The sequence below is a fragment of the Podarcis liolepis genome (genome assembly GCF_965112155.1).
Source record: "Podarcis liolepis genome assembly, chromosome: 7".
NCBI classification, from domain to species: Eukaryota; Metazoa; Chordata; class Lepidosauria; order Squamata; family Lacertidae; genus Podarcis; species Podarcis liolepis.
This window is the reverse complement of record NC_139561.1, coordinates 42,867,089-42,888,507: the sequence shown is the minus strand read 5'-3', so window position 1 is coordinate 42,888,507 and position 21,419 is coordinate 42,867,089. Positions and strand designations below refer to the sequence as shown.

Genomic DNA, 21,419 nt, shown 5'->3' with positions numbered 1-21,419 from the left:
GATGTTAGTACAGATCCCTATATGACACCTGGTACTAAGCTGTAGATATCTGAACATCATTGGATGCTGGTTTCAAAAGGAAGGTACTTCGCCGGGTGCGCGAGGCTTGCAGACACTCGCAGGGGCTGCAGGCTGCTGCCCGCAAGCCTTGTGAGCCTGCAGGTACTCCCACCGGGCTTGCAAGGCTTGCGGATAGCTTCCTGAAGACTGGAGAGCGAGAGGGGTCGGTGCGCATCGATGCCTCTCGCTCTCCAGGCTTCAGCAAAAGCCTGCATTCGCCCCATAGGACGCACCCAGGTTTCCCCTTCATTTTTAGAGGGGGAAAAGTGCGTCCTATGGGGCGAAAAATACGGTACTTCCTTAATAACAATTTAAACATTTTATTTAACTAAAACAATAACATTATAGCATATGTATCCATGTTTGTTAAATGATGTGGTTAAACAATTTTTTTCTAAAAAAAACCCAACTTAGACTAAGTTTTAGCACACATGAAAAACTTAAAACTAATCCTTGCTTCCTGATGAATAGCCTTTGGACTATAAGGTAAGTTAAATAGAAAACTATCTTTAGAAGGATTTTTCCTCCAAAAGCATTGTATTTTAAAAATCTGATTTAAAATCAAAAAAATCTCATTTAAATTTTAAAAATCTGATTTAAAATCAAAAAAATCTCATTTAAATTTTAAAAATCCATTTTTAAAAAATCATTGATTTTTATCCACCCTGCAAGAATGTTACTACTGTTATGTGCTTTTTCCTCAGATTTCTGTATACAGTAGTCTGCTCAAGTTCAATTTTAATTCTCAGTTCTCAAACTTTGAATTGTTTCTCTCATTTCTGGTGAGCTATCACCCTGGTAGGGTTGCCATATTTTGAAAAGCAAAAAAAGAGGACACATTTGCCGATTTCTACTTTTAACTATGGATTGCTATGGTGACTCTACTCATGAAAAAGAGGGCATGTGGCAACCCTACCTGCAGTATCCTAAAAAGGGAAAGTGAGGTGGTCCTCCTCAACTTCTAGAGTTATTGAGTCCATCTCATGTTCTACAGCAGGCATGGCCAAACTTGGCCCTCCAGCTGTTTTGGGAGTACAATTCCCATCATCCCTGACCACTGGTAATGTTAGCTAGGGATGATGAGAGTTGTAGTCCCACAACAGCTGGAGGGCCAAGTTTGGTCATGCCTGTTCTACAGGGAGGCTGTAAGAAACCAGATTACTATCTATGAGATTAGACTGAAGGGAAGGATTCAGAAAGAAAAGATACTCTTGCCATTAATTTTTTTGTAGCTGGCCAAACTAATTGGTTCCATGGCAGACAATGAAAGCCCTTTGGGGGCTAACTAACAAACATTTCAGATATTCCTTTAGACCAAGACAACTACGAACTCCCTAGAACTGTATTTCACGTTATAAACAGAGAAAAAGCATGATCACCTGTGAATACACACAATGTCTCTTATGGGGGAAGGGGTGTGACACACTGAGAACACTAAGCACACTGCAATTTAGTTCTGATTTAAGTGTTTGAGAGCAGAACTAGGCATTATCTTAAAAAGGCAAGGTCCAAGCCTGTGTTTGCAGAGATAAAAGGACTCTAGACACAGAGGTCACCTGTGTGGGGAGCACTTGGAAGGGGTGCTCAATGCTTATTGCATCTGCCAATTGTCACCTGTAAATGCCACTCCCTGTCCAAAAGCCAGTTCTCCCCCAACAATTTCAGAGAATAGCTGTGGTGAAAAATAATAAAAGGGGGGGGGGAGAGATCCTGGGTGAATACAACTAGCAAAGGAAGAGTAATCACTCCCTCTAACTTACCACTGGCCCCCAATAGCAAACCTAGCCCTGCATTAGTGTTATGAAGGATTGGTTATCTGCCCACATGTCCCATTCTCCCACCCCCACATTCACCCTCAATATCCAGCTCTCCTTTGAGAATAGTATTAAAATAATCCCAGCCAAAGTAAAGAGATCTGAATTCTTATTAACAAAACAATTTTACATGTATATTGCACAACTAGTCATTACTAGAATCTCTCTCTCTCTCAATGTGGCTTATGCACAATTTTAAATGCTGGACAAACACAAGTTGTTTTGATACTACAGTGGTGCCCCGCAAGACGAATGCCTCGCAAGACAAAAAACTCGCTAGACGAAAGGTTTTTCCGTTCGCGATTTGCCTCGCAAGACGAATTTCCCCTATGGGCTTGCTTCGCAAGACGAAAACGTCTCGCGACTTTTTTTCTTTGACTAAAAACAAAGACATGTTTTGTTTATAAAGTTAATTTATTTTCCCTTAAATTTTCGAACTGCTCTTTACAGTATGTGTGACTTTAAAGAGCAGTTAATAAACTGTTGTTGTACCAAATTTGGCTTTGTTTGGACTTTTTTTGACCATAGGAACGCATTAATTGATTTTCAATGCATTCCTATGGGATTTCGTGCTTCGCAAGACGAAAAATTCGTTAGACGACAAAAATTGCGGAACGAATTAATTTCGTCTTGCGGGGCACCACTGTACATACGATTTGATACTATAATTGGCTTTTCTGGAGAAACACACGGCAAATATGAAATAAAAGCTATAGATTTTTCATACAGATGCCTGGAAAATGAATGACATGGCTGTTCCTGGGAAAGTACATGCACACATGCATGAGAACGTGCACGTGCACACACACACACCCTCTTACTCTTAAGTGGAAATCAACATGAAGAGACAGCCTTCATTTCCTCTCTGGTTCTGCCCCATGCCCTGCATGATGCTGCAGAGACCCAAAGAAAAGCAGTAGCTCTCATTCATGCACAAGCCCTGTCCTTCCTTCAGATTATTTCTGGAAGCAAGGAACAGGCTGCACATCTACAAATACTTGAAATGAATACCCAAGTGGTTCCAAACCTTTTAAAATCTTTCTTTGAGGATGGAAGCATAAATACATTCGTTTTTAAAAGAAGAAACCTTTCATTTTTTTTCTTATAAATGATGATGACTTTCTGAAAGTATGAGCACTCTCCATCAGAGACTGCTAGAGGTCCTTCAAGGACTCGTGCATTTCCAGAGTTGCAAAAGGAGAGCCCTCACGTGACAGAATATCTGATAGAAGGTTCAAACATGAAGGCACAGAAAAAGGCAGCAGAGAAACTAAAGCCAGAGTTCATGTAAAGTCCAGTTCAATGCCATTTCAGTGAAGAGAAACTTGCCTTTGAACATGGGAGGCCAAGCGTCAAATCCCTACTCAATTATGATCCACACTGGGTGGCCTGCACCACAGTCTCTTGGCTTAGCTTCGTCGGTCTTTTCTAAGAATGTATTTAAGCACATTTATACTCCACCCTACAGTGTCCACAGCTTACAGAAAACAACAAAACAATTTAAAAATAAAACATCAGAGAGAGAACGCCCATGTTCAAAAAAGTAAGAATTCTGTATTGAAAGCTGTCAACAGAAATGGTTATTGAAAGGAAAGCGGGCTGTAGATTCTTGCACATTCAAGACCAGGGCCCTAGGACAGAATTAGAGGCCATATAGCATCACAAAATCAGGGCTCAATTTGAATGAAGGCAAGGCAAAGGCAGATATGAGGAACAAGTGGGGAAGCATAGTGAGTACTTCATGAGATTCCAGGAGTCAACCTTCACAAGGGAAAACATAATACAGGTGGTTTCCAGAGATTAGTTCTCACACACACACACACAGAGAGAGAGAGAGAGAGAGAGAGAGAGAGAGAGAGAGCGCAGAGGACAGAGGAAAGAGGAAAGAGGAAAGAGGAAAGAGGACAGCAGGGCAGGATCAAATAGATGTCAAACTGAAACAAAGAGCCAATAGACTATCACCAACTAGACATGTGCCCATCTGATGAGAACAGAACAATAGCTTTGCTGGATTAGACCAAGGTCCATTTAGTGCAGCAGTTAGTTTCCAACAGTGTTCAGTCTGTTTCCTCTGGAAGATATCGTGTTACAGTACCATTTTGGTGAAACAGCTACCTCTTGCTACTTGTTCCCAGTACCTGATATTCAGATGCCCAGTACCCCAGTATTCTAGAAAGAGTAGACAAGCACACACTGCATAGATCAGCCAACAAGAAAGATGTCACATACTTCAAATAACTGCCTCTGGTCAGAAATCTCACAGCAGTTCTGCACTAGCTGAAGTCTCCAGACACTCTTCAAAGGCAGTCCCACAGAAAACATGTTACAGTAATGCAACCTTGATGTAACTAAGGCATATATGACTATAGCCAGATGTGCCTTTCATTGAAAAACTGCTGGCACAGCTGTCTAAGTGAAAAGCACTCTTGGCTAAAGGTCTCACTCAGGGCCAGATTTAGGTTTGATGAGGCCCAAAACTACTAAGGGTAATGGGGCCCTTTATATGTCCAGCTGTCCTTTGTCAACAACAAATTGTCACTGTTTTTTGTGTTGAATATATGCTATATGGTTAATTTATGGACCCAATAGGTATCTAAAGCCATTTTGTTTTTTATCTTATATTTTGGAAATGTACATCGTTGTTTTTTTCCTTTAATTTTTTTTGGGGGCCTCCAAGAGAGTGGGCCCCTAAGCTATAGCTTGTTTAGCTTATACGTAAATCCAGCACTGGTCTCACCTTGGTAATATGGCAACCTGGAATCTTTGTTCTCATTTGGGATAAGATGTTATTGTCTCAATGCCAGAAAGATGTGGTGCCTTTCTTGCCATAAAGCCTTGCAGTATAGAGTTGTAGGAATAGAAGCCTCAATTTCATATCAATATTTTAATAATTTAGTAATTTGGTTGGGGTGCTACAAGCAATTACCATTTGCTTTAGCATACACCATTGGGCAACTAATGCAATTGCTTACAGTGGCACCTCTGGATGCGAACAGGATCTGTTCCAGAGCCCTGTTCGCATCCAGAAGCAAACACAACCCACGTCTGTGCGTGCACGGGTCACGATTCGCCACTTCCGCACATGCGTGTGACGTCATTTTGAGCATCTGCACATGCGCAAGCGGCGAAACCCAGAATTAACGCACTCCGTTACTTCCAGGTCGCTGCAGTGCGCAACCCGAAAACACTTATCCCGAAGCTACTTCAACCCGAGGTATGACTATACTTAGAAAACTACCAAGATAGGTTTTGGGGGGGCTTCTTTTAATGTAGTTAGCAACTGAAAGCACGGAGGACAGCCACTCTCTCAGGTCCAGATATACAGACAAAATGGGTGGTTGCTTAACTTTGTACAGTATATTAAATTTCATATAGATTAAGCAACTGTTTCAGTTTTAAGGTTTCAGTCTCACTTAAATTAGGGGTAGGCAGAAGGTAGATTAAAATCCACTGGTAAATCTGGGAATTTTGCCGTGAATTGGCAAGTGATTCTGATTGCAAACTTGATTATCAACAAACCTACCTTTTTTCACCTAAATGGGGGGGGGGGTTGAAATGAATCAAGCTACCCAGGTGTAGACTTGTGTGAAAGGAATGTGTGCTCAGTTCCATTCTACTACTGAAAACAAATTCATAGTCTCGTACAGATTTCCAGCATACCCTGTTCTTGTATTGCACCTAGCTATTGGATAAATCTGGGGTTCTAGTAAAACAAAAAAACAAAGTAGATCCAAGATGCCAGAAGTATGCCTACCCTGGCTTAAATTGTGTGAAAGATGCTTGGCTTTTGCTGCTGAAGTTGCCTGACACACTCACTCAGACCGGTTGCTCACATTTAATCTTCTTGGCTATTTTGTCCAGGCTCTTTCATGCTTATTTTCCTTTGTGTTCCAATCTGCCCTTCTCTAATTTCTAATGCTGCTTTTATCAAAGCAGTAATATGGTGAAAAGCTAATAGAGGCTTGTCTGGTAACCTCCTCTGGAAACACAACAGTTCCAGCTGGAAAACTTCAAAGCACCAGGTTTTACCAATTTTAAACTACAAAAAGTGGCTGTATCGGAGAGAAACAGTCTCTGGTACAAGTGATTGCATGGTAGGGAATTTATTATGGAAAATACTTCATTAAAATGTCATCTTTTAATGTTACTTTTTGAAAGCCTTCCCTAATGGTTTGTGGATCTGGACTCACTGGAAAGACACTGCAACATAATAATGGAAGTATCAAGCTGACTGATGCAGTAAGCCTGAGCTGGGTCAGTAGAAAGTCAGGAATGTGCCAAACTGCATTTCCTCATCACAGTGCCAGATTTGCTAGTGAAAGTAGGGCCTAGGTATCAGTTTGCTTGGAACACATCAAAGCATCATAATCTGGTGTCATGGAATTCTGGACCCGTCCTGCTGCCTACTGTCATTTGGGGTTACTTAACAAAACTGTCCAGGCTGTACAAGAGAGAGATATGGTATCAAGTGTTTATAGTGTGTACTTGCTTCCAGCATCAGGCAAATGGCATTTGGAAAAGCTGTTTCCTGTTTTGACTCTATTCCCATATTTGTCACCACACAGCTATTCAAAGAGCCATATAGAAGTATTTCAAATATAAATTTGAAACAGTGGTTAGACCTCTATGAGAGGCAAGTAGACTCATCACGCACAAGAAGTGTGTTTGTATGAGATTTTAAACTATGGCTACTATAGAGTACACTTAGAACACTGGCAGCAGCTGTCTTGCTCAAGCACATGATATAAAACAGAGCAGATAAAAAGCCAATCCAAGGAAATATAGGGCTTCAAAGCAAACTAGGTCTCTCCCAATCAGTTAAGCAAATCTGACTATTACCCTGAGAAAGCCCTGAGCTCCTAACTACTGCGAGCCAACAGCTAGAACACTAAATTCATTTTACAACAAATTAGGCCCCTGACATAAAATTTTTACACAAATTTAAATGATTAAAAATAAACCATCTACCTGTTAATGCTTCTGCCTTGCACTTCAAAAGTCAGAAAATGATACTACCACTACTACTGGGATTCTTTTCATTTGGGAGTTTTTGTATTGTTTTTAAAATAATCCAAATTACAGAAAAGGCTGTTCTTCCCCGCTTGCCTCTGTAAAACTGGTCTCTGACCTTCATGGTGATTAAACAGCAACAAACAAGACTTGCTTTTTTTGTTGGCCTTCCTTTAAAGCTTGGCCATTTTTCACATACCTCCTTCTTACTGGGATGTGATTTATTTTCCTGTCTGAAAACTTGCTAGAAAGTAGCTCACAATGATTTACCTTCCAGCATAAAGCCTAAGCCAGCAGTGCAGCAGCAATGCTCAGCTTTTCACACTGGTGCTAAGGCCACCACACAGACACACTGATTAGTCTGGGGATTTGCCTGCTAATCTACATTCCAACTGTTCCACTCCCATTGTATTAGGCCCTGTAAATGGATGTACTGTGTAAGAGCACAGCCTTCTTACCGAGAACAGAAAATGAAATCTCATCAATACCCATAGCACCGAGGCCTCCTTGGTGTCTGGAAAAGTGTTATTTGAAAAATATGTATAACAAGTTTTGGAAATAAAAATTCTTAATCTGAATTAAATTCATCAGCTTCTCTCCCAAAGTCCCCAACTCATAGTGTAGAATATACAGTTGCAACTTAGAAACCAATAGTGATAGCTGTATAGTACTCAAGTAGAAATCAATGGATCTACTCTGAATATGACTTAAATGGGTATCATCCTGAAAAAACCAAGCAGAACAGAACAGACACACATGCCTTCCACAGCTGTCTCAGGCTGGCAGACTGAACTTATATGAACAAATGGGTTACTCAAAACATGTCAGTGGACAGCACTGGAATAGGCATCAGCTAAATTTCTTACTTAGCAATCAAAATGATGAGTGTCTAAATATTTATTTATTTATTCATTCATTCATACATACATACATACATACATACATACATACCCCGCCCATCTGGCTGGGTTTCCCCAGCCACTCTGGGCGGCTTCCAACAAAGAATAAAAATACATTAAAACATCAGTCATTTAAAACTTCCCTAAACAGATTGCCTTCAGAAGTCTTCTAAATGTCAGATAGTTCTTTATCTCTTTGACATCTGATGGGAGGGCATTCCACAGGGCGGGCGCCACTACCAAGAAGGCCCTCTGCCTGGTTCCCCGTAACTTGGAATAATAATACAATCTGCCTCTGTAGAACGTCGTGTCAAAAAGCAATGAATTAAAACAACATACAAGTTCTGGCTGCCACACCTCTAAAAAGGATGTTGTAGAGTTAAAAAAGGCACAGAAAAATGGCAATCTAAATGATCAAGGGGCTTTTCTTTATGAGAAAAGGTTACAAAATTTACCGTATTTTTCGCTCTATAACACGCACCTGACCATAACACGCACGCAGTTTTTAGAGGAGGAAAATCCGTAGGCATGCCACCCGTAGGCATTCCCTCCATAACACGCACAGACATTTCAACTTACTTTTTAGGAGGAAAAAAATGAGTGTTATGGTGCAAAAAATACGGTAGGTCATTTTACTTTAAGATGAGTAGGGGGGCATGACAGACATATATAAAATTGTGCATGAAGTAGACAAACAGGGTAAAGAGAAGTTCATCTTACTCCCTCTGATACTAGAACTCAGGCTCATTCAATTTAGCTGAAATGCCAGAAGATACAGGACAGACAAAAGAAATCACTTCTACAAACAGGGTGTAAAAATAAAAAATTTCCTTCCAGTAGCACCTTAAAGACCAACTAAGTTAGTTCTTGGTATGAGCTTTCGTGTGCATGCACACTTCTTCAGATACCATAGTCATACCATAGAATTTGCTATCACAAGATGCAGTGATGGACATCCACTAGAGAGCTTTTAATAGGGGATTAAACAAATCAATGGAGAAAAAAGCTATCATCAAGTCATGACAGCTACGTAGTACTTCTAGCATCAGAGATAGTATGCTTCTGAGTATCAGCTGCTGGGCTTTACATGAGTGGGCAAGTGCTATTGCGTTTATGTTCTGCCTGTGGGCTTCCCATCAGCATCTGGCTGGCAACTGTGAGAACAGACTGCAGTATTAGATGGGCTGGATCACAGTTTGGTTGTTCTTAGGCTCTTTTTCATCCCATGAGGCAGTATGAAGCAGCCACCTAAGGCAGTGGAAGCTCCCCCACTTGCCCCTGCCACCAATTTCTCAAAAAATCTTGCTGAAATCTTACCAAAAATTGGTGCCAAGGCTGGTGCTACTTTTCTGCCAGTGGCAGGGGAAGATGGCAGAGTGCAGTGAAATGGGACACACCACCCCTCATATAAGAACATATGTGGCTGATTGGAAATAATGCTGGCCTTCAGGCTCCGGAAAAGCTCTAAAGCTCATTGGGCGGCTGTGGTCAGTCACACACACTAAGCCCTACCTTACACACACTAAGTCTTACCTATTTCACAGGGCTGTTGAGGATATATTGGGACAGCAGAAGGTACGTCATAATGAGCTCCTTGGAACGACAGATCAACATAATAAATAATTTGTCAATGCATGGTTCAAGATAATAAAGTGCTCATTACATCTGCTTATTTAGTCTTGAACATTACAGCTCTATGCAATACCAATGCTCCAGCACAGATCACCTGCACATCAGTGATCTCTCCAGCCTTTTAACCCTTCACAAGAGGACATCTCTGTTTTATTCTGTACCATTGTGCCCTTAAAAGTTAAAGTCCAGTTAGGTAATTTTTAATTCTCTTTAAGGCATCTTTGAAATGTGTGACAGGAGAAGTGGGAATGGGACAGGAGAGCAGGGGAGTGGGGGTGGTAAGAGAGAGGAGTTAGGTAGTTTAGATAGTTTAAGAACAAGACTGATGTGGAAGGGATGACATACTGCACTGACCTATTTTCTTTCCTTCACTAAGAACTCTAAGGTGATCTGCACTGATTAACAGCACAGGAATTTAACCACAGTGATCTAATCTGAAACATGTTACCTTGGGAGTGGGGACCAGTCTCAGGCCAGTACTGAGATGAATGCTGAAACATGGGCACATCATGCTCAGATTATTAGCACTGCAAAATATATAACTGTCATGAAGCTAGCCAAGCAAAATTGTCAAAACAGAACCAACATTACCTTATTAAGCGGCGCTGTGGGTTAAACCACGGAGCCTAGGGCTTGCCGATCAGAAGGTTGGCGGTTCGAATCCCCACGACGGGGTGAGCTCCTGTTGCTCGGTCCCTGCTCCTGCCAACCTAGCAGTCAAAGTGCAAGTAGATAAATAGGTACCGCTCTGGCAGGAAGGTAAACAGCATTTCCGTGTACTGCTCTGGTTTGCCAGAATCGGCTTAGTCATGCTGGCCACATGACCCGGAAGCTGTACACCAGCTCCCTCGGCCAGTAAAGCGAGAAGAGCGCCGCAACCACAGAGTCAGCCACAACTGGACCTAATGGTCAGGGGTCCCTTTAACTTTTTATCCTAAGAATGCCTTCAAAATTCGTATATGCTACTTCAGATACACCCTTTAACATTTTCAGCATCCTTAGCACTAAAAGTACCAAAACACAATGTGATGATGATGATGATGATGATGATGATGATGATGCTTTATTTATTTATACCCCACCCATCTGGCTGGGTTTCCCCAGCCACTCTGGGCGGCTTCCAACAAAACACTAAAATACAATAACCTATTAAATGTTAAAAGCTTCCATAAACAGGGCTGTGAATGAATGATCTTATGAGTGTTTTTACAAAATGTGAAAATGTTGCCTGAACCTTTTCCTCACTGACTCCCATAAAACAGTAGCTGAGCATCACTGAATCCAACAAAGTAAGCTGCTCTGCAAGAGGTTTTAACATTAAAAAGCCAAGTTTCCAAGGAAAGGAAGTAGATTTTGAATGAAATCCTGCTTTTGCCCTCTCCAGGCAAGCTCTGACACCTGATACTTCTCCATCTGCTTTAACTTCATTCAAATTCCATCAATTTCTTTCCTACTAAGCACTACTAAAGTAGCAGGAACTGAAAATACAATAGAGACTTTCTGAAGATTCCAGTAGCATTTATTAGAAAGCTGCAGAAATACTTGCAAACTCAAAGTCATTTGGTAGCCAAACAGGTTTTAAAGCTGGCACTTGTGCCCAATACTTTCAAATAAAATTGACTTTTGGGGAGTCTTGTGGACAACATGCAGGATCCATCCTTAAAGTAAATGCTAAGAAGTTGCATAGGTTTAAATAGTAGGAGGACAGCATCTGTCCTGAATTTCTATTATAAGAAAGAAAGAAAGAAAGAAAGAAAGAAAGAAAGAAAGAAAGAAAGCATTCAAGGAACTTCTTTTGTATACTAAACACACCCACTCAGATGCTTCTAAAACAGGCTGTAATACAACAGAGATCCTCCCAAGACCTTAAGTGAAGATGCAAGTCTAACTTGGGTTCCAAGAAGAATTGTGTAATAATGAACAGACTGGGAACACATTTGTCAGATCGCCAGCAATGACAATATACTTATTTATGGGAAATGAGATTTTGTGTGGACTGTAACCTTTGCTCTAAATAAGACAAGCTCTAAAGCAGCACCTGATTTTCAGTGATCATCCTCCTACTTCTAGTTTGCTAGTTACATGCACGTCAACAAGATGCAGAGAAGGTATGGCACAATGGTGATAACATTTTAAGACTCACTAAGCTGCAGCAGCCACCCCTCTTGACATTTTTCTGGTTTGCAGTCTGTGGAGCCAGTACCCAAAACCCTTGCACACCCACCTACCAGCACAGTTCCATGCTGAATTGCATTTAAGCTGCTTTCCTGTATGCTGTCAAGAAAAAAGGGACACGTCTTCACTTCAGTAAAATATTCCTGCAACTTTTCTGTCCCCATTCCATCTTCTTATTTTTCTCCTATTTTACTTGCGCACCTTCTACTACATCAATACTCATTTTCTCTCAAGTTTTGATACTAATATCTTTCTTCTACCTCCCTCCCTTCCTACTTTGGGTTTCTCTCAACTCCCATCACCTCTTTTTGCTCTCTTCGTTCTGCCTTAATAGTATGCTTCTTGTCATGAGCTTTTTTTCCTCTGCACCTTATTTCTGATTCCAACTGTTTATTGCAGTATTTCCCTTTTTTAATGAATAAACAGAGTTGCCCCACATATATGCTGTGGTAAATAAATGTGATGGGAAAGTATTATCTGCACATGCTTACTTGAGAACTCAAATTCCACTAGATCAATTTGGCTCTTATTCCCCTGCTACACATGTGGGGGGAGAGAGAGAGAGAGAGAGGGAGAGAGAGAGAGAGAGAGAGAGATTCTGCCTTGAAAAGGGCTATCTTTGTCCCCTGACTTCCTTTGCAATCTTCCTGTCAAACAATGCTAGCAGACTGTTTCAAAGAAGCATGCTTCCCCTCACCCCTCCCTTGAAGTTGGCGGGGGGCGGGTTTAAAACAAACCCAACTATCTAATTCTGGAAGCGAAATGAAGTTGTGAGAAAAATAAACCACAGTGCACAATTGTTTAGATGCGTAATTATAATTACTCCGGTGTTCTGATTAGTAATCTCAATTCTGAGAGGAGGATAGGGAATGAGTGGAGAGTGGGTTTGAGAAGGAAAGAGGAAGGACCGTGGTTTCTAGAAATAATGGCTGGCTGCTAATCCTAGACGTTGTCTCTGGGCCCCAACAACCAAGCAAATCCAGCTTTATACAGAGGAAAGCAGAGACCTCCAAACAGAATGCTGACGTCAAGAAAAGTAGAAACTTGGAGTGCATCTGTTAGTGAAAACAAAATCCCTTTATGTTTGAAAAAACAAGCTCTTTCTAAATGAAGCTAATGATTACTCAGGTCTTTGAGGAAATATTGTTTTATTTTGCATGCACCAAGAGGGAGGGTTGCCTATAGTGCTGTCAAAGAGTAATTTGTTTGCCAAAGCTCAGTGGAGGCTGTGGGTTGGGTTTATTGTATTTCACGGCTTCCTTGTTATGAATAAAAGGCATTCTCTTGCTTTACTAAAAAGTCTGGAGGGTGCACGTTAATAGAATCTCAGCTGTGGTGTAAAAAAGCAATTGGATACAGTTCCATATTTTTAAAGGCAGGGTGGTGAAAGATAAATTGCTTTCATTCCTGCCAGAAATGAACAGACTTGCAGAACACAGATCATGGTTTGATTCCACCCCCACCCCGGACAAAACATGACATGCCAGAATTCACAAGCCCAAGCAGCAAAATGGTTGGGCATGCTAAGATACAGGGGAACCTGATTTTAAGCACAGTGACTGCAATAGTGGAAGCCCTTTTGATGAATCAGAAAGCTACCGACAATATAGTTATGCATAGTAGCATGTGTAGTGACTACCACAGCTCTCCTCTGAAAGAATTAACTAGATGAAAGTGTTAATAAAATGATGTACAATTGTTAGACCTATGGCACCTACAAAATCTGCCTGGAACCACTGCGGCAAGCAGATCCAAGTTCCGATCCTGCCTGTCATAGGAAGTGGTTCATTTTGCTTCAGAAATCCAGTCACCAAACAGGCATAATAATACAGTGGTGCCTCGCAAGACGAAATTAATCTGTTCCGCGAGTCTCTTCGTCTAGCGGTTTTTTCGTCTTGCGAAGCAACCCTATTAGCGGCTTAGCGCTATTAGCGGTTTAGCGGATTAGCGGCTATTAAATGCTTAGCGGCTAAAAGGCTATTAGCGGCTTAGAAAAAGGGGGGGGAGTGGGAAAAAATCGGAACACTCGCAAGACGTTTTTGTCTTGCGAAGCAAGCCCATAGGGAAATTCGTCTTGCGAAACAGCTCAAAAACAGAAAACCCTTTCGTCTAGCGGGTTTTCCGTCTTGCGAGGCATTCGTCTTGCGGGGCACCACTGTAACTCTACAGTTTTGAACCCCAGTGAGCTACATAAATGGGACTAATAATATGCTTAGCACAATAAAGCAGTTTCATGACAGAGGAACAGCATTCTGCTGAACTGTGCAAATCACAGCTCATGACAGGCAAATGTGCAGAAGAAAACCTACAAATGTGAAAAGTGTTGGCTATCACAACAGTTATCACTCATGGCCAAAGCTTTTAACCCCAAATACAGAATGTTCCTTCATGCTTATTAACAGTTTGGGTTGATCATGCATCGATATGAGAACAGGCATTAAACCAAAGAGCTTCTCAGCCTTTCAACAGGACTGCGTAGGTGCTGAATTCTGCAGCTAATCACCTTAGCAACAGCTCTAAACATATGTGCAGTGACATCAGCTGATTTTTGAAAGCTGTAAATAGAGGATAATAGCATGGGGGTGGGGTCCTGGATCCAAGCCAAGCCCTAAAAACCCACACTATTAAGATACTGTCAGTAATTCAATGTATGCAAACTTGTTTGTGCGCCCCTCTTCCCTCAAATCTTTGGAACTGTTAGGTGTATAATTACAGTTAAAGCCATTAGCTTCGTGTCCTTGCATAAATTACACATGGTTTAAAAATAGCCAGCTGGCTACTAAAGCAGGGGTAGGGGAACATTTTTTCTGCCAAGGTTCACATTTCCTCAGGAGTAATCTGTGAAGGACTGTATGAAAACAGTGGGCAGGGCTGAAGTCATTGGGGGCAGTGGCAGGGGCAGAGCAAAAGTGGGCAGGGGCATCCCCTCCCTTCCTCTCTGCCCTGTGGGCTTGTCAGGGGAAGGACAGGCTACCCTTACCAGAGGCCTGAAATAATCACTTGCTGACGGGGTTTCCCTCTGTTTGCTACTGCACCTTCCCCCCAAACCATATATTTCTTTGCTCCCTCTGGGTTTCCCCACCTATGGGAAGCTAGGAAGAGGGCTACATTGCCCAGGGCCTTCAAGACAAATTTAGAAGAAGGAAGAGTAAGACAGTTGTTTGTTTTGCTATCTGATGCATATTCACCCTCCCCACACCCACACATCCTATTTTAAATTGGTGTGGTCAGGAAAAATACTTCACATTCCTAGACGTGGAAGCGTCATCTTTTAAATGGTATTTCCAGGATTTAAGGAGACCAATGCCTAGGATTTTCCACCAGCTTCCCTGATGTAGATGTATTTTCCCCATGTTGCTGGTACCTACTAACAAATATGCTAGGTGACATTCAGCATACCGCCTAATGCATATGTGTGACCATTATGAGGGAAGACAGCGCTGCTGCCAATCTCAATTCATGGGAGAAGGGCAGGCAAAAGTCATTGCTAGCAATAAGGTCAGCAGGAACAAGCTGGAAGCCAAGCTGACAAGCAGGCAGCTGAAAGACTTTCAGTTCATATTCCAGCATTACCTCATGTTTGGTAACTCATTAAGATCTTATACTATTTAGAGAGCCTCCCACTCAGCAGCTACCAGAACACAACAGGAGGACAATATACTTTTGTTTTTTATTCATTTCATTCTGACCTATATTTCTGATTTTTTTTTTTAAATGTGCCTAGGAAGATGAATAAGCTTCTGCTTTGCATCTTGTTTCTATGCATTAAATGGCTGAAGGGTAAAGCAACATAGAGAAAGAAACAGGAAATAGGCTTAATAGAATTTTCAAATAATAAAAAAATTTGAGCAGTACCATTCGTGCACAGCATACACACACAGTGGGCTTGAAAGCTAAATTTGCTGTGCAAAGATGACAGTTTGCATGTTAAATGAATGTAGGAGACAGCACAGCTACTGCATTAGTCACCCACTTATGTATTTGGACCACCTTAACTGTAAACCTCAAGAGTGTTTGTATTCCTCCTTCTTTCGTGATCTCAGGGGATACCAAGGCATGTGCATTTAAACTCTTGCTTAATAATACATTCAAATAAACCCATGCTGTATCATTTCCTTTATGAAACAAGCTTGGTGCCCTATAAAAATTAGTGAATAGAAAAGAATAACAGAGGTTGTAATTATACTATGTCTGGCTATACCAGAAAGAGTGGGGTTCCCCCCTCAAAAAAGTATGTCATTCATCATACAATCCCATGATGGGGGGAGGCAGTACCAACCAGAGATTGCTGTGTTTTTGTGGTCTCATATAACAAGGTGCAAAAACTTGAGAATGTAAAACAGGTGAGAATGAAAAACGGAAGGAATGGCTCTCACAAGACTATTGTCATAATGGCACAGGTATTGACAATGTCTTTTTATCTAAAACTGATCAAATCTCCCTGCAAACTAAAACACATAACTGCAAAATAACCATCTAAACTCTATTCCTAATATTGTATGGCAGCGTATGCATATTTGCCATGCGTGCATAGGGTGGGACAGTAAGTGGCCACTCCTAGTTCTCTGAAACTACATGGCTGTAAATATATTTATTGCATGCACAAACAAACCATTTGAAGTAGCCCTTAGGCCTATGACACTTCCCACTTGCCACCACCACCCCAGATGTTGCTAGACTGCAACTTCCATAATCCTGACCACTGGCCATGCAAGCTGGAGCTGATGTAAGCACAACATCTGGAGAAACACTGGTTCCCCACCGCTATGCCGTTCTCAATTCTGAGAACGAGCAGCTGACTTTTGTCCAGCATTTTACTTATCTACATGATGTAAGCTATTTTGGCTAAAGTAAACCACACTGCATAGAGTCAACAAGGGACACCAGGAAGTGGGTAATGAAAAAGGAGTAGGACTAATATTGAAGTTCAACACCAGGATGATGAGCAGAATTGAGGGCTGAGAAAAGTACTTGGCTATCTCATTTTTTTCAAAAAGGGCTTTTGAAGTGTTAGATGAGAATAGCATGCAACTGAATGCAGAGGCAAAGCTAAAGGGGCAAATGATGCCCAGTATCTGACTAACAGCCACCCCAGTTACACTTAATGCAGTGGGGAAATTGCATAATACAGTTACATTTATGAAGGTAGCAGGAAACTCCCCCCCACCCCGATTATCTGAATTCACATCTCTCATATAACTGTTGCACTCCTATCAGAGGTGCCAAGATTGAGGGAGCCCAGTACACAAATGTGATGTCATGTGATTGTTGTGTGGCTCGTGTAACATCATATGCATGACACACATGTGACACACATGCTGCATTGCATTGTCAGGGGGAGAGCAAGTGTGGAGGCAGCACAGCTCAGCTTCAATGGCTGCTGTCTCCTCCTCTCTCACGCTCAGGATGAGCCAGCCTCGGGTGCCATACCCCGCTTGGGCTCCTCAACGTTGAAAAGGCCCAGCCCCTTCCCAACAGATATTGAGGGGGCTGAAGACACCTTGGCCCTATAGTGTTGGCACGTCTGGCTCCTATCTGTTGCGTATTTAGCAGATTAATTGCGCTGCAGAAAGCGTGCTGGGGAGACCACACGTTCAGGAAACAATGAAGAAACACAAAAATATATTTTGCTTGGCTTTAATTACAAAAACATTTCTTACGTTAAATCTATAAGTATGACCCATTCACCAGCGTACTGAGAGAGATATACGCTGCTCTTTATATACTACACCCAATTGCTGACACAGCTTAACTAACACAACTTAACAGCACCTGCTATACTGCTTCACAGCTATAAAACTAGGTCATGATATTTACTCTGGCCTTTAAAGAGATACACATCTTGTGAAACAATAATGAACCTTAATATTTAAATAAACCATTCAACATTATCAGCATTAGGAGACACATTTCCAAAATACCTAAATACTCAGGGTTGTTATATCTCTCTGCATACTTTCTCTACCCAGCTATTTTCCATCTTGAATTTATCAATAACGATGCAATGTATCCATCCCACAAATTATGGAAAACCTTCAGATGCTTGCAGTGACATTTTCCTGCAAGTATGGGAAACAACAGTCAATGCAACTTGGTTTAGAGCTCTCCATCACTTACTGACAATCTGCCATGCACCTATGGAAAGATTAGTTAGTTTCATGTTCATCTGCTCTCTCAAGTGAGAAGAAATCCAAGATTAAGTGGTTTGAGTCTTCTGTGGAACACAGCTTTATAGCTGGAAGGAATATAGCCAAAGTAAAATTCGCCAGAATGCTATGGCAATGATATTCAAGTAATTATGTCATCTGATAAGAAATTTTCCAAGACACAAGACAATTTTTAAAAAACTTTATTAGGAAAATTTTGTACAAAACTTACTCACCAAATGGTTGCAATAACACTTTTAAAACCAACCAACCAACCAAGAGACATTACAAGGTAGGTTTATACAACTCCATATATACATTACTAAATTAAATGCTAACAGTAATGTGTGCTGTTACTGTACATTGCACAATACAGTCGTACCTTGGAAGTCGAACGGAATCCATTCCGGAAGTCCGTTCAACTTCCAAAATGTTCGGAAACCAAATTGCGGTTTCTGATTCGCAAGCTCCATCAGACGTTTGGCTTCCAAAAATAGTTCACAAACCAGAACAGTCACTTCTGGGTTTGCGGCGTTCAGGAGCCAAAACGTCTGATTACCAAGGCATTCAGAAACCAAGGTACGGCTGTACATTTATTTTGTGGTGGTTAGTGACTAGTATTAACTTTTCTTTTTAGTCCCTGCTATCTTATCAGCTGACACATTATGACATAGGCCTTTTTGGAGGAGAGGAAGCAAGCCAGACTCAAATGATTTCAGCTGTCTAGAGAGAAGTCCTCCCCTGCGGTCAATTCCCATCAAATTGCATTTGATTCCTCCAATTCTAACTAAATCCTACTAGCAGCAATTCCACTTGAGAGCATGGGGGGGCACTCCCCACCCCACAGTTGCTTCACTGGGACCAAATGTCAGCTCATAGGGGCCAAGGTCCCTACCCATAAAATATTTGAGGGAGGTGGGGTCTCCCAAAGTTAATGGGGATTGCAATTCAAATGGTGTGCCGCGTCTTGTGATTGATTATGCGGGGTGGAGCTTACCTCCCCACAAAATATTGTTTTCAAGTTGGCACCCTGGCTCCTCCTCTCCAATAACTGTCTTCATCAATTGCCATTCAATCTTATCATTAAATATTTACTAACTTTATGTAAAATTTGTGATTGAATTGGTTTTCCCCTCCCCTTTTCCTTTTATATCATGTCTATTAAATTGTAAGCCTGCAGAAGGGAACAAGAAAAGCCTGCTGGATCAGACCAGTGGCCCATCTAGTTCAACATCTTGTTCTCACAGTGACCGATCAGATGCCAATGGGAAGCATCCCTCCCACAAGCAGGACCTGAACACAGCAACCCTGTCCAACCATGCCTTCAACACAGCAAATGTTGCTAGCAGTCGCTGATAGCTTTCCCTTCCATCAAGCTTTTTAAAATATTTGCACAGTGCCTGGAAAACGTTAGAATAGGTACTTTATAAAGAAAAATAATACTCCCAATTACAATGAACACTATTTTAAGAGTTGTTTGTTTGTTTGTTTGTTTGTTTGTTTGTTTGTTACATTTATATGCTGCTTTTCTGCTAAGGCATTCAAGATGGTTTACAAGTTAAAACAATAAAGCAAATTTTAAAGAACAAAAAATATTAGAATAGAACAGTCTCCAGCTGTTGGTGTTCTATTTATGGGCTGGTTCAGGGTTATTCTCTTCTGTCCTTTCTCAGGAAACACAGGTATTTAAGTAGGCCTTGGAAAGCCGGGGGATATTTTGCTAAAATATTCCATCTAATTGCATAAATTATGCAATGATTCCCATCCTATCAGCTGGCAAGGTAGTGGGTATTATAATCATCATCATCATCATCATCATCATCATCATTACAGTCTTTACCGTAAGGGGAACAAATCAGCAACAGAATAGCCAGCAGTAAATCAAGTATTTAACAATATCAATTGCATCAGAAGGCTAGAGAACAGGAAAATGTAATTTAATAAGCCAGAGCTATAAATAGAAAATGGTCAGAGTGTTAGCAACTACACAACAATCTAGTGTACAGAATAGCCTATTTTAAAATACACTTATTAGTAAGTAAAACATTCAGACACAAATATGGGACAAGGAAGTGCTAACTTTTGAGAAATTTCTATTTTCCCTGCCCCTGCCAATCACTGTAGACAGGCATTACCTCATATACAAAATCCTCCCTAGTTTAAGCAACTGTTAATTGTTAAAAAGCCACAACTGCACTCTGAATACTATCAGAACAAAGTATGTGTCTCACCTAACCAAATTTAAGCAGGATACAGTCTGTCTTGCCTTTGGTTCAGAACTCTGCAGGGATCCCCTGCTGTTAGAATCAACTTAACTCCATTACTTCAGGACCTTTTGCTGTGACAGAAGAAAAACTTAGCATGCTTGTCACCTGCCCTGCATCTGATATGTTAGCATAACAGTGAACCTCAGAAGTACGGCTGCCTTGCGTTTCACTGGTGCATACTTAATACATAGATATGAAACAAAGGGAAAACAGCAGGTCTCAAAAACACTGCTCAATAATCTTTGTGAATATATTGCAAATAAAGTGAAGAAAAACTCAGATAAACACTAGGGTATTAGCCACCAAATTAAATTAAAATTATGACTCTTTCAGCATTAAGTGATGGTCATTGGCTAACAGAAACCTTGCATCCTTTCACACCACACTCAAAGTGTATTAAATTAGGGAACAGAGTGACAGCTGGGCAGGAGGCTGGGAACAATGAAGATAAAGTTAGCTTTCAGCGATGTGACCCTATCCAGGCAGTGTGCCAGAAGACTATAAATAATTGATAGGAGCAACCACCCTAGCCAACACACTAATGTACAGAGTGGCTCTTACAGCTACTGGAGTACGAATGCCCATTACATCATTACTTCTCTCTACTTTGTGTTCTCCTTATCTGCAATGTAATTTTACTGCTTTTAAATAATAAATTGCCCTGGGACTTGAAATACCCCTATGCCTGCTCAGTGTCTAGCAGGGTGTGCAACTCCACAAATGAATATAACATATGGCAAAATACATTTTGCATTAAGCTAAAAAGTCCTTGCTGCAGTAGAAGCTGAAACCACATAGCCTTTTAAAAATATCAATAACTGTTTTATCAATACATGCCTTTCGAAACAGGAGCTTCTCTCTGAATTCCGTTTCTCAGTAACTTGTTTTATATTTGGTTTAATAATTCTGGCACAAATTCACTGAGAGCGTAAGCAGAAATGGGTAAAACTAAGACTGTAGTTGTTTTTGACTAAAGGGATAATCTCTATGAATAGATTGTGTGTTGCTGAATATGTAATCATTCATTTACTTAGGGAGGTGGTGAACTGGTATTGGTATGACCCAACATGCTATGTCACCTTCTTGAATTTGCAGGCAGACAGCTTGCCAGCAGCCTTTGGCCTTCAGTAAAAACTGACAACACAATCAATGACTCCAGACAATTCCTGTAGTACTACTGAGACTTCTGAGAAAGTCAAGTTCACTAAAGATTTTTGCTGGACAAAGTACTGAGCAGCATATGCAAAGTATAATCTCTTCTTTGAGAATACAACTCCAAAATAAAAAAGGTAAAAATTATCTAAACAAATCCCACCAGGTAGGAAAATCAAGAGCAGCCAAAAGGCTACAAAAATATAGAAACCTTAACTGAAGCCATTAGGCAGGTAAGACATATTTGAAAACATCCAACTTGCA

The 21,419-nt window shown here is 41.0% G+C and overlaps 1 protein-coding gene and 1 long non-coding RNA gene across 8 annotated transcripts in view; one reads left to right on the top strand and one right to left on the bottom strand.

The window, feature by feature from the left end:
• ANKRD11 (ankyrin repeat domain containing 11) overlaps positions 1–21,419 on the bottom strand; it is a 185,137-nt gene that overhangs the window by 75,838 nt on the left and 87,880 nt on the right. The window lies entirely within an intron of this gene.
• LOC310711797 lies at positions 4,477–13,033 on the top strand. The gene is made up of 3 exons (XR_014528634.1): positions 4,477–8,224; positions 8,410–8,595; positions 8,697–13,033. It is a non-coding gene; the product is annotated as an uncharacterized lncRNA (long non-coding RNA).